Raw genomic sequence first — 14,964 nt, 5'->3', positions numbered from 1 at the left:
GTCCCCCAGGCAGAATAAGAATTTGAATCCTAGATAAAATCTTAGGATTTGCTTTTTATGACTTTGGGGAATTATAAAATCATGTTGGACTCAGTATTGGCAGATTTTAAAAATTGAAACAGAGAGAGACCCACAGGTTAGAAAGAGAGAATGAAAGAGTGAGAAAGCTAGAGGAGATTCAGAGCTGAGTCACTTCAGGGAGAAACAGCAGCAGTTTGGCAATAAAAGAGTTTTGTAGCTAGGTCCCAATTAGAATCAATAATGAATCTTTGAAGTGGTCACATTATTTGAATTTACATTACATATTTCCATTAGGCTGGAAATATTTTATATAATTATAAGTTAAGTATCTGGCTTTGAATGCATAGGATTGAAAGGGTACAGACTCTGGGAACTTCCCAGAACTGCCCTTGAATCTTTCTACTTAATCTGGCCTTCCATATTCAAATCTGTTGTTACCCTTAACCACCCAGGCCCTCCATTGTCTGTTACCTCTGCATGGCCCCACCTGCTTCCCACGCAAGTCCTTCATTATCTGATACTTCCCAACTGCCACCAGTTGTCTTCCACCCTAGATAATATCACTAGCTACCTCAGTCCTGTCAAGATCCTCCTTAGACCCTCCTCCAAGGTTACTAGACCACCTCTTGATCTTTTCTATGATCTTTTTGTATATAAATTTCATCTCCCCTCCATGAAGGTGCTCAGATTCAGTCCAGCTCTGAGTCTCTCTAGCTGAGATTCTATCTGGCCTGCTTGTCAATAAAAGCATCACAAATAGTTAGGCTTCTGAAGAGTCAACCCAATATGGCGAATCTTCAATAAACATTTTACTTTGGCTGAAAGAAGGCTTGAGGCAAATTCATTTGGCAGGACCTGGCATGTTGGTATTTTGGGGTCCCTAGCATCCCAGACTTCATCATTGTGGTTCCCAAACCAAGAAACAACCACTTCAAAGGATTCATTATTTCCATTCATTTTAGATAGTGGGAGTTATAGGACTAAGGATTGAGCATTTGAAGTTAGCCTTAGAACAGCCTGTGTCCAGAGCAGAGTAGCTTACTTTGAATACAAATACCTGGAGCTAGACCAATTCCCATCTCCTAGTTTCTAGAGTTGTGGAGGGATGAGGGGCAGGGCTGAGAATGAGCAAGAGAAGACTCTGCCCTGACCAGTTTTGCCATCCACCTAGTCACTCATTAGAAAAACAAGCATTCAATACAATGTAGCCTGATTAACATTAATTTAGTGATTCTAAAAAAAAAAAAAACAAAAGGAAAATACTAAGAAAAGTATTCCTGTCCCTAAGGAATTTACATTGTAATATTAAATTCCTAATTCCTGCATATGTCTGAGCTTATCATACTGTTTTTACGCTGTTCAGGAGAGAAATGGGTAGCAAAGAGAACTTCATTATTTTTTGTAGTCACGAGGACTTGCCCTCTGGCATTATAGAATTCCATCACAAGAAGGTAATATTCATTTCATAGAAGATACGAGGAAACCTTTAGAAAAGGAGAGGAGAATCTGTTTCTTTAGCTATCTGCATCCCCAGTGAAAGAGACAGTTCTACTGACTGACAGTTTCTCTAAGACTGTATTTCACTATCCTCATGTAGAAATGCTCACAGTGAATGAGAATCAGCACCAAATTCCATTATTCTGTCAAAAATGGTGATATTAATTCATACAATATTTATTTTGCCACACAATATACATAGCTCTGAATTACATGGGATCAAAAATTCTATTTGAAAAGTTATGTGGTCATTTTCAAGCAAATGATCATAATGGAATCCAGGAAATGCCCTCACTATAACCTAGGAAGCAAAGTCCACACTACTATATGGATGTGGAAGTTTAAACACGCAGGAGTAACTAAATCATCAGCACATTTCTTCATTCAGAGAAGTCTGGATATGTGTTTTGTTTTGTTTTTTCTCTAAGTTCTTATACTTTATGATAAGACTTCCTCTTCATTTCTCCCACACTGTTGTATGGATCATTGATAAAAGAGTTTCTAAAATCTCTACAACTGAATCATATATCCTTTAAATGTAGTAGTAGGTATTGTTTGTTATTTCTTCAGCTCTACCACTAATCAGGAATAACAGTGCAGTGCTTTCTCCTTGAGAGAGACAAGAACAACATTCAACCAGAAGGAGAGGTTAGCAGAAAATTATAAAGCATTTATTAAGCATCTACTCCATATAAGGTATTACGTATTTTGCTAAATGTTAATGAGATGTGTTTAAATAAGATACATTTTCTTCCTAGAGCTTACAATGTAGGAGTGAATTTAAGGTAAGCAGCTAAATGATACAAAATAATTCATGACATATGCATGACAGGCACAAATTGAGTTGCCACTTCTGAGATCTGAAAATCTGTGATTGGGGAAATCAAGAAAGGTTTGATGACAGATGTGGCATTTGAATTGTAACTTTGAGATTGAGTCAATAGGCAGAGAGGAAAGAAAAACAGTTTATGAAAACACAAGTAAAGGCATAAAGGTATGAAAACATGGGGAATACATAAAGAGTTCACTCAATCTGACTCAATAAGAAAATATTTAGAGAAGAATAGCATGAAATAAGGAGAGTATGTAATGTGTCACACTTCATTGCATATGTCTTTCATAGTCAGCCAGAGGAATATGACCATTACTTGGTAGAAAAGAGTGAAGCATTGAAGAGTTTTAAACAAAATATAAACAAAAAAAAAATTGCATGACAAAAACAATGATTTAAACAATTTTAACTCAGAGTTTAAACAATTTAAATACGATTTAAGCAATAAAATCTGTGTAGAATAACAATAAGCCATGAGGTGCTGTTGTAGAACATTTGGGGTTTTCTTGGATACTAGAGTGGTGGCTAGAGTAGTGCCACCAAATCTGACAGAGATGAATGAAGAAGAAATGGATCAACAGTGTCAAAGACTACAGAAATATTGAGAAGGATTAGCACTGAGAAAGTCATTAGATTTGGAGAGGGTGATTTTAAGTGAATGATTAGATCAGAAGCCAGACTTTAGGGAGCTAAAAAGAGTGCTGATAGCCTTCTCAGGTACCAGAATTGTACTCCCCCTTTGTCACTTTCAGCTTTGAATGGCCAAATTATTATTAAAGCATCTCAAGGGGATCAGAGCCAAGATAGTGGAGTGAAAGCTGGAACTCACCTGAGCTCTGCCACAAACTCTTAGAAATACCTCTACAATGTGAATCTAAACAATTTTTAGAGTGGCAAGATCCACTAGGAGACAGAATGTGGTAGATTTCCAGCCCAGGGCAACCCAGGAGGGTTGACAGGAAGAATCTGTTACAGAGGGCTGGGGAAGCACAGAGCCCATGAGTTGCACCAACACAGACTTAGCAATAGCCATATTGGAGCAAGAATGGCCTCAGGTGGACTGAATCAGAAGCAGAAGTGTTGATTCCCAAGCCTCCTAGCACAGGACAGAGTCCAGAAGAAATGAGTGAGAGAGAAATGTAGGGCCCATGGCAGTAGATACAGCCATTCCTGGGCCAAACAGTCCACAGACTAAATGTTTGAAAGGTACTTACTTAAACTGCCAGGAGCCAAAATGGTGGAGTAAATTTTAAGTGCTTTCCCCCTCCCCTTGTTGACCTCAAAAAACCTCAGAGAATATTGCAACAGGAAAAATCCTGGAATAGTGTAGCTAGCAAAGAGTAACAGCAGTCTTTCAGCTCAGGAGGCTAGAGAGATCAATGGAAAAGCTTCCTCTTGCTGTGACTGAATAGGACCAGTGCAGGACCAGAAATGTCCCAGCAAGCACCACCCCAGTGGATCAGCAAAAGAGCCTGAGCCTTGGTGGGGAAGGGGTGAAGATATCAAATGCCAACATCAGGACCCTAGGCATGCTTGAGCACAGCCAGGGCAATTGGGCAGACAACAGCACAGACCAGGTTCATCAACCCCTGAGCCTGTCTGTGTTCTAGCAGGTGACCTCCCATGGCCAGACTACCCATCCTGCTCATCTGATGCCTGGAGCTTCAGTGTAACCCTGGGAAAACTCGGAAAGACTTCATCTGGCCTTGGCCATGGCACACTTCAGTCAGCTCAGCAGCAGGTAAGCTACAGCATTATATAGCTTGTAGCTGAAAGAACCAGAGGCCACAACACACAAAGTCAGAAACCAGGTTCCAACTCCCAGCATAGACAATGAAGCAATTTCATTACTAAACGTATATGCTCCAAGTGGTATACCATCCAAATTTTTAGAGAAGAAGTTAAGGGAGTTACAGGAAGAAATAGACAGTAAAACTGTACTAGTGAGGGACCTCAACTTCCCCCTCTCTGAACCTGATAAATCTAACCTCACAATAAACAAGAAATTAAGGAGGTGAATAGAATTACAGAAAAAGTAGATATGATAGACCTCTGGAAAAAAATGAATGGAGATAGAAAGGAATATACCTTATTTTCAGTGATACATGACACATACACAAAAAATAACCTTGTACTAGGGCATAAAAACCTCACAATGCAGTGAAGAAAGGCAGATATAGTGAATTTATCCTTTTCAGATCATGATGCAATAAAATTTATATGTAATAAAGGGCCATGGAAAGATAGACCGAAATTAATTGGAAAAATATAATCTAATCCTAAAAAATGAGTTGAGTAAACAACAAATCACAGAAACAATCATCAACTTCACTCCAGACAATAATGAGATAACCTATCAAAACTTATGGGATGCTGTGAAAGCAGTTCTTAGTGGAAGTTTTATATCATTGAATGCCTACATGAATAAAACAGGGGAAAAGGATATCATTGAATTGGGCATGCAACTGAAAAAAACTAGAAAAAAATAAATTGAAAATCCTTAATGAAATACCAATTTACAAATACTGAAAACCAAAGGAGAGATTATTACCATTGAAATTCAGAAAACTTTTGAATTAATAAATGAAACTGAGCTGATTTCATGAAAAAAATACAATAAAATTGATAAACTTTTGGTCAATTTGATTTAAAAAAAAAAAAGAAAACCAAATCACCAGAAATGGGTGAACTCACCTCCAATGAAGAGGAAATTAAAACAATAATTAGAAATTACTTTGACCAACTGTATGGCCATGAATTTGACAATCTTAGTGAAATGGATGAATATTTATAATAATGTAAAGTGCTCAGATTAACAGAAGAGGAAGTAAAATATTTAATAATTCCATCTCACAAAAAGAAATTGAACATGCCATAAATGAACTCCCTAGGAAAAAAAATCTCTATGGTCAGATGACTTTACAAGCAAATTCTACCAAACATTTAAAGAACAGTTAATTCCAACATTATACATGAGTATTTGGGAAAATTGGCAATGAAGGGATCATACCAACTTCTTTTATATGATACAAATATGGTGAGATTAGCTAAAACAGAGAAAGAAAATTATAGACCAATTTTCCTAATAAATAATAGATGCAAAAAATTTAAATAAGAAATTAGCAAAAAGATTATAGCAGCATATGAAGAGAATAGCATTTTGATCAGGTAGGATTTATACCAGTAATGCAAGACTGGTACAATATTAGAAAAACTAAACTTAATTGATCATATCAACAATAACATTAACAGAAAACATACAATTATCTCAATAGACTTAGAAAAAGCTTTTGACAAAATTATTACTATTGGAAACATGGGAGAGCATAGGAATAAATGGAGACTTCCTCAAAATAATAACTAGTATCTTATTATTCACCAAGCATTTCATATAATGGGCATAAGCTATATGCATTTCCAATAATATCAAGGGTGAAACAAAGATGTCCATTATCACCACTATTAACCAATACGGTACTAAAAGTGTTAGCAATAAGAGAAGAAAAAGAAATTGAAGGAATTTTAGAATAGGCAAAGAAAAAAACTAAGTTATAGCTCTTTGCAGACAATACAATGATATACTTAGAGAATCCCAGAGAATCAAGTAAAAAAACTACTGGAAACAATGAACAATCTTGGCCATTTTAGGATACAAAATAACCCCATGTAAATTATCTGCATTTCTATATATTACAAACGAAGTGCAAAAGATAGAAAGAGAAATCCCATTTAATGTTACTATAGACACTATAAAATATTTGGAAGTTTGCCTGCCAAAACAAACCCAAGGACTATAGGAACACAATTACAAAATGCTTTTCACACAAAGAAAGTCAGACCTAAATAACTGGGAAAACATCAGTTGCTCGTGGATAGGCCAAACTAATGTGATTAAAATGATAATTTTACCTAAATTAATTTACTTATTCAGTGTCATATCAATGAAACTAACAAAAAAATTATAGAGCAAGAGAGAATAATGTAAAAATTCCTCTGAAAGAACAAAAGTTTCAGAATATCAAGGGAATTAATGAAAAGAAATGCTAGGGAAGATGGCCTAACCATGTCAGATGTTGAATTATATTATGAAGCAGCAATCATCAAAACCACTTGGCTCTGGCTAAGAAGTAAAGGGGTAGATCAGTGGAATAGGTTAGGTACACAAAACACAGTGGCAAAAGGTTATAGTAGCCTATTGTTTGACAAGCCTAAGGACCCCAGCTTTTAGGATAGGAACTCACTATCTGACAAAAGCTGCTGGGAAAGCTAGAAAATAGTGTAGCAGAAATTGAGCATATCACTCCCTGATATCACATACCGAATAAAGTTTAAATGAGTACACAATCTAGGTGAGATACATGATATATAAAGCTGATACTATAGAAAAATTAGGAGAACAAACAATAGTTCATTTGTCAGATTTATGGAGAATGAAGAGATTTGTGGTCAGACAGGAGACAGAGAGCATTATGAAATGCAAAATGGATAATTTTAATTACATTAAATTGAAATGTTTTTGCACATACAAAGTCAATGCAACCAAGATTAGGAGGGAAGCAGGAAACTGGGGAAGAATCTTTACAACTAGTGTCTGTGATAAAGGCCTCATTTCTAAATTATATAGAAAACGGAGTCAAATTTAAAAGAATACAAGTCATTACCCAATTGATAAATGGTCAACGGATAGGAACAGGCATTTTCAGAGAAAGAAATTAAAGCTATCTATAGTCACATGAAAAAATGCTCTAAAATACTATTGATTAGAGAGATGCAACTCTAAAATATTCTGAGGTACCACATTGCATCTATCAGATTGGTAATTTGACAAAAGTGGAAAATGATACATGTTGGAGAAGATGTGGGAGAGTTGGAACACTAAATCATTATTGGTAGAGTTGTGAGAGCTTCTGGACAGCAATTTGGAACTATACCCAAAGGGATATAAAAGTGTGTATATCCTTTGACCCAGCAGTATCGCTTCTAGAGCTGTATCCCAAAGAGATCATAAAAATGGGAAGAGGAGTCACATGCACAAAAATAATTATGGCAACTCTTTTTGTGGTGGTCAGACACTGGAAATTAAGGGGATGCTCATCAATTGGGGAATGACTGAACAAGTTGTGGTATATGAATATAGTGGAACATTATTGTGTTATAGGAAATGATGAACAGGAATACTTAAGAAAAACCTAGAAAGATTTATAAGAACTGATGCTGAGAGAAATGAGCAGAACCAGGACATTAAACATAGTAAGAGCCATAGTATGTGAAGACAGTATTTGATAAATTTAGCCCTTCACAGCAGTGTAAGGATCTAATACTTTTCCAAGTGACTCATGATATAAAACACCATCCACATTCAGAGAAAAAATTGTAGAGACACAACGCAGAAGGAATAAGACTGTTTTCTCTTTTGTTATGTTTTGTTTCTCATGGATTCTCCCATTCATTTTAATTCATCTATACAAGATGACTAATGTACAAATTTGTGTAATTTATAAATTGAAAATAAGAATAAGTAGAACTTATAAAAGATTGCATGCCTTCTTGAGTAGGATATGCTAGGAAAGGAGAGAAAATTTAAAACTTATGGAAGTGATTGAAAACTGAAAACAAAAAAATTAATTATAAAACAAAATTATCTCAAGAGTTTAGCAACTCTCTCCTTTTGGTAAAAAGAGAGTTCCATTGGATGAATAGATAGCTAAAGCCCTTACTGTGTTACTGTTGCTAACCACAATAGCAATGTCAATGTCCACTTTTTAAATATCCCTTTAAGATATGTCATCACTTTATATACATTTTCTCTTTTTATTTACCACTGCCTTTATACAATGCTTCTGCAAACTTATTGTTCGTTCTTCATTTTGAAGAGAACCAGTGACATCAGTGGGTGATGTCTTGACTTGCACATTAATTAGATTTAAGTGTGGCAGAGTTGTGTAAAGTTATAGACTTCACCTATTCTTCCAGAGTCAAGGTGTGTGATCAGCCTCCCATATTTACTGAGCTTTTTGTTTATTTCCTTATTTTGTTTAGGTAATCCATACTATGATTCCATCAAAACATTGCTTTTTCCCCTTTTTACTGATCCTGACTCAAATCATCTTCAGTGTTTCCCTTTTATTTTCTTGATTTCTTCACATGAAAACATTTTCTCAATATTCAGTCCCACTTAACTACCTTATTTATCCATCATTTTCTTTTTAAACAAATTTTATCTTTCTGAAGCTCTGTTCCACCAATTTGTCTCATCCTACCATGTCTTTGTAATTCCTATGAGGTTAAATTTGAAATTTTTTTGGGGGGGAGGAGGTACTGCATTTGGAGTGACAACTGGGTTTGAAAATTTATTTTAACCCTTACTGATCATGGCTATTTCACTTGACTTCCCTGAACCTGTTTCCTTATCTATAAAATGAGGAAATTAATTTAATCAAATTCATAAAGCACTTGCTAATCATCTGGTATAAAGAATTTTATTTTAAAATTCAAAGAAGTATCAGCTATTTATTACCTATACTTTATGCATTTATATATAGAAGTTCCACAGAAAGTATTGTTTCACCATTTACTTTCTCCATTGATATAACCTCATGAATTACTGTTCGTCTCCACTGCTGTTCATATTTCAGGATTGTCCCCATTTCTCTCTCTGCTATCTGGTTTGGTAAATATTTGTGGGACATTTTCTCCACTTCTTCCCCTTTTCAGTTTATAGCCCTCTTGATCAGATTTGTAGGACTTCTAGCAATTGGAGTTGAGAAGCAATTAGATCAAGGGCACAGTGAGAGCAATTGACTTTAGTAAAGATTAGGAAATATGTTTTCCTCAGAGATAGGAAGTGAAGAGAAGAAAATGAGTGATAATGCAGAAGGGTTTTGGAAGTGGAGGAAAGAGATTGAGGGAGTTCCCAGTAAATGGCCAAGATCACTGTGAAACAAGAGGGCAAGTTATCTGCTGTAAATATGGTGGATGCAGACATAGCTGAGGGATTGCAGAGAAACAACAGGATATGAAACAGTTACCACGGATTATCATACAAAGGAAAAACTGGCAGCCAAATTTTAGTCCTCAATTTCCTGATCTCACTTGATGATTCTTTGGCAATTATGTGCTTTAATAAGATTGACTTGTCACAGAACAGTACAAAACCTTGCTGTTTACTCCTACTGAAGTAAATTTAATTTTACCCACCAGCTTTACTATTCTTTTGATTCTAAAGGCACTCCAAAATTAAAACAAAATTCTTAAATGCAAACTAATACACCAAGTGACATGGTGCTCCCTGGGAAAATACTACACATGAAAAATTCAAAAAGACCAATGCTCCTGTCCCTAATTAAAAAAGTATTCTCCAAATTCAACTATGAATTTCATAGAAAAAAGTAATTGGTTGAACATCTGTACTATCACACTACATTACCAAATTACTGAAGAAATAGTAAATAACAATAATAATACTAATTACATGTGTTTAAAACAGAGAGGTTTATAATGACAATCCAGTCCCTGGTCACTACCACCAAAAATGACAGAGAGATTATGCTTAAGAAATCTGGACTTAGCAATCAACTTACATTATTCAAAAGAAAGCTCAAAACAGCACAAAAGATTACTTCAGGCTACAATATATTAACACCTATTGAATATGTAGAAAAATTTGATAGACTGTAATTACATACAAGAAGCAATGTTTTTCATGGACTAAGAGACAACTATTCCTCCTGTTACAAACACAAACCTCACAATATCCTGAAGAACTCAACCAATAAACCATCCTGGAACATTGCTCATTTCAAAGACTAATCAGTTGTCAATAATCAAAAAGATATCAAATGATTAATAAAATTTAGAGAATAAAAATCCTAGCAGAAGGCATCAAAGCCATTTGGAAACAGTTTAAAATGATCATAATCTCTTTTATCATTTCTGCTACTGAAATTGAATCAAGATGCTTTCAGTGAACTCACCAAAGATGCATTTGCATTATAATTCTTTTATTCAAATAAAAAGTGATTATTTTAAAATTCCTCCTTGCTATAATCTATAGCATATAAAATATAATCAATGATAGCAGGATGTTGATCCCCCCAGCCACAGTATTGTTCTTGCTTTTCACTATAAAAGATGAGAATAAGGTAGTCTCAACAATAATTACCTCTTCCTCAAAATCCAAGTGATCATCCACACCATGATAGTTGAGGGAATAGTGGCAAAGTAAAGGATTATACACTAGGGTGTTATCCAGTGGTAATTTGAAATGATCTAAAAATCACTTGGAAGTTTTGAAAATCTGGAAGAAAATCAGAAACTCTTAAAAAACAGGGGTCTTGTATCAAGAATGTTCTAGTCAGTTTAATGCAATTGCTTGTAGGTATCAAAGACATAAAATCCTATAGAGTTGCAACTAACACAATTTAGATCCTACAGGATAATTTACTTGACACAGAGGACACTGTAAGGAATGACATTTATGTTCTTGCTCCACAATAATGCAAGACTGAATAGCACAAATCTGAAATCGTAATAACTCACCATCTGAAAATTATTCAGTATAAATAGTGCTGCCCAGTACCATGGACAAACCATAAGTACTCATGGAATGGAATAATATATATGAGTACATTTATCATATACGAGTCCTATGTTACAACAAATACAATAACAAAAGAGAAAATATCTTACACTTTGGAAACAAGTGCTTTGCATTAGTTTTTTGTCATTAAGACCCAGATCTCCAATTCACATAACATTTGCCAATGAATGTTGGTCAATATTAAGAATAACTACCTCTAAGCCAAGATAAGATGAAATAAGAACTAAAACTGATGAGTTGCTTTAATCTGAAGGGGGAAAAATTGAAGAAGCTAACCACTGACAATCTTTACTGAAAACAAACTGAAGATGCTTTGCTTGGAAATTAAGTGGATAACAAAGATTTTGAAAAGATAGGGAGAAATGATGAAGTAAATAAAGGTCCAGAAAAGGGCATAAATTCTGAAACTTAGCCAACATTTTTATTTGTTTTGCTTGACTATATTCATTGTTCACAATGCTGAGTTACCATGGGAGGTTAGTAATACAGATGAAAACAAAGACGACAAAGAAATGAAAAGGCACTAATGAAACTTTTAATAATAAACAAGACAATGGAAGGAACTTCAGAAAGGGGCATAAGCAAGTAGGGTTATTTTGTTACTATTTTCTTAAATTTAATATGCACTAAAAAACAAATTGTGTACCACAGAAGCTGATGTTTTGTTTTGTTTTTTTTTAACATAGAGTGTTTCATGCTCTTTGAATACTGCAATATTCATGTTTGCTAGGCTAATTAAAAAAAAGAATTTATAAAGAACAAAGTGGGAATACTTGAGATTCTGAAAGAATATTTAGAGTTAGATGTCATGAATTCAAAGAGCAGACTAATTATACCAAAATAGAGAAATTTTAAAAAATCAAGCCCTTGCTATATTTTCCTGCTGTATTTCAAGAACTATATCCAACCAAGGTAGAACCTAGAGGAAGAAGGGGTTATCCAGGAATATTCCAAAAGAATAGGGGCAACTAGGTGATATAGTAAGTAGAGCCCCGCTCTGAACTCAGGAAGACCTGAGTTCAAATCTGACCTCAGGCATTTGACACACTTATTAGCTGTGTGACTTTGGGCAAGTCACTTTACCTCAATTGCCTTGCTTTTCCACCTCCAAAAAAAGTTAAAAATAAAACAAAAGAACAGCACCAAATACTTTAATAGTAGGCAGTTTTTGACCAGTAGAAAGACATTGGATGACTACATTAATATCTAGCTGATTTAGATATAAGAAAACTTGAACACTGTACCCATTTAATCCTAATTAAAACTTTAAAAATGCAGAATTTCACCTTTAAAATATAGGTTCCCTGAATCAGCAATTGGAAGTAAAAATTTAAAAAAAAGATAGGATTATGCAATAAATCAAAGAGCAGTCAACACAAAATATAATAATAATAAACTTACTACAGATCCTTGAGAAAACAAACCTTAGAAGAAAGAAGGAAATCCTTCAAAGAAGTAAGAAAGAGAAATCCTCTGGCCATCTGGATGGTTAAAAGAAGTATCTCTCTCTCTCTCTCTCTCTCTCTGTCTCTCTGTCTCTGTCTCTATCACACACACATACACACATACACACACACACATACACACACACAAGATAGATAGATAGATAGATAGATAGATAGATAGATAGATAGATAGTTTCAGTGATTGAAATTCTTAATATTTCTATGAAATTAAAAAGAGAGTAGAGTCTCATAAGAGCCATAATCATTGATCCAAATGTTTCTAGTGGCATGAGAATTACTAGCAAATTACTTTAGTGACTTCCTCTCAGAACCAAGATCAGTTTTCTTAACAGAAGGTATCATTTATCTGTCACCAAAAAAAAAAAAATATGAGAATACTAATTACTCCTACAAATATAAACCAATGACATTCATGTACTTTATACAAAAGTCACATCTAATAAGACTTAACAAATACAAATACAGAAGAAAATAATATATTGACTGAAGATCTAAAATAGTATGTGAAAACATCAGAGAGATTTACAGAGCAATGTACAATTATTTTATAAATATTAAGCTTTCCAGATGGGGTACAGGCTCTGGCAACCCCCCTGAACTCCATGAAATCTTCCTACTTGATCTGGTGTCTGCCTGAGGCCATTGGACTTTCATTATTCCTCTGTCCAATTGCCTCTGGCTGCTTCGTGATTCTATACCTCAGGATTGCTCTGCCTACTTCCCACCCTAGCCCTCCACTGTCTGTTACTTCTCAATTGCCTCCAGCTGTTTCCCACCTTTGATTACATCAAAATCCCACTCTCTTGCTTCCCATGTTTAGTCACCCCAGTCCCATCAAGATCTTCTTTAGACTCCTTCTCAAGACCCTCCCAAAACTCCTCCCATTACCCTAGACTACTAAACCACCCCACAGATAGCTCCCACAGTCTTTCTGTATATAAGATGCTTCTCATCTCCAAAAAGGCACTCAGATTCAATCTAGCTCTGTTTCTGTCTAGCTGAGATTCAATCTGCACCACTTGTATTGAGTGTCAAAAATGCTTAGGCTCCTTAAGAGTCTACCCAATAAACTTCATTTTTTATTTTTGCTAAAAAGAAGTTTTGAGTTGAATTCATTAAGAACCCTGGGTGGAGGTATTTGGGGATCCAAGCACCCTAAACATCAACATTATGGTTCCCACTCCTCAACCTCTTCAAAGTGCTATAATCTTATTATTTCTTTTTACTGATTCTAGAGTCTACCAATGATCTCCAAATGTATCAGTCAATATTGCAATCAAATTTAGTCCAAGCTAAGGCATCTCCTCAAACAGATCATAGTCAGAATCCTCAACAAATAGTATATCCATTCCTTCAAATAGGCAGTCATACTGGAATGACAAAGAATTCCGAACAGAAGGAAATAATAGAACTCACCTCTCTCCCAACACTAAACAACTGCATTACCAAATAACGCAACCCCAGACAGCTGTAAAATATCATCCTGATTCTCTAAAGAATGAAAGTGAAAAACTTCAACCAAAGAAAATATCCTTAGCAGTTAAGAAAATCCCTAAAAGAAAAAAAAAAGTAGGATACTTTAGAAATAAGGGGGAAAAAGTCTGAACAGTAAAAAAAAAAAAAAAAATCCCCTTAGGGACTAAAGCAAAACTGAAAGACTTGACACTAAGGATACAACAACAACAACAACAAAAAGCTACTGTACAGGCTGACTTTTGCTTTTAGAGGAAATAAAGGGGGTAGAGGGGATAAGATTGGGCCTTAGGTGCTTGTAGAAGGAAAAGACCTAAATGGGCCACATTTGTCCTGAAATAACAGTTGCCCCCAGGGTTTCCAATGCCTCAACTTCCTCCGGCATAAGTAGATTTTGCAAATACCAAATCCTCAGTCCTCTTCCAGAATAAGATCTTCATCTCCCTTCACTCACAGGAGCATTTATCATGGAACCTGCTCCCGCCTCAAGATCTTCATTTTCTACCCTCTCCCTTTTAAAATCTGTCCTCCCCCTCACTTAACTCCACTGTAGGTTCTTCTTTTTTAGAGATCAGAGAAGTCACCTTCTCCTCATTGCAAACATTTGATTTTACCCTGGCATTTCATTCATTCCTCTATATTCCCTTTTTCCCTTTTTCTCTTTTCCATCTTTATGTGTTCCAACATGTTATAATGTAATCCTACTGAAAAATAATTGCATTTTTTTCTCTAGGCAGAGTTTTGTCCATAATCCCAGTGTCCACCATACTTCACTGTTACATCGATCAGACTTCCACCTTCACCACTCTCTCTCTGTATATATTTAGCAGAAAAAACTCTCTAGTTGATTTCTCAGTTGTTATTCTGTTCCTTGTACCATCCTTGTCTGCTGCATTTATCCTTCCTCTTGTATTTGTTATCTGGGGTGCTTCAAAAGCAGCTACAATTAAAACATTTAAAAATGAGGAAGAGGCTCACATCCAAGAAAAATAATTCACCAAAGTTTGATGCAAGAGTTTAAAAAGATATTATGAAAGAAATGAGAGCATTAGTGGAGAGACTTGAGAAAAGGACAA

The sequence above is a fragment of the Notamacropus eugenii genome, chromosome 6, assembly GCF_028372415.1.
Source record: "Notamacropus eugenii isolate mMacEug1 chromosome 6, mMacEug1.pri_v2, whole genome shotgun sequence".
NCBI lineage: Eukaryota > Metazoa > Chordata > Mammalia > Diprotodontia > Macropodidae > Notamacropus > Notamacropus eugenii.
Note: the sequence above shows the minus strand (reverse complement) of the source record.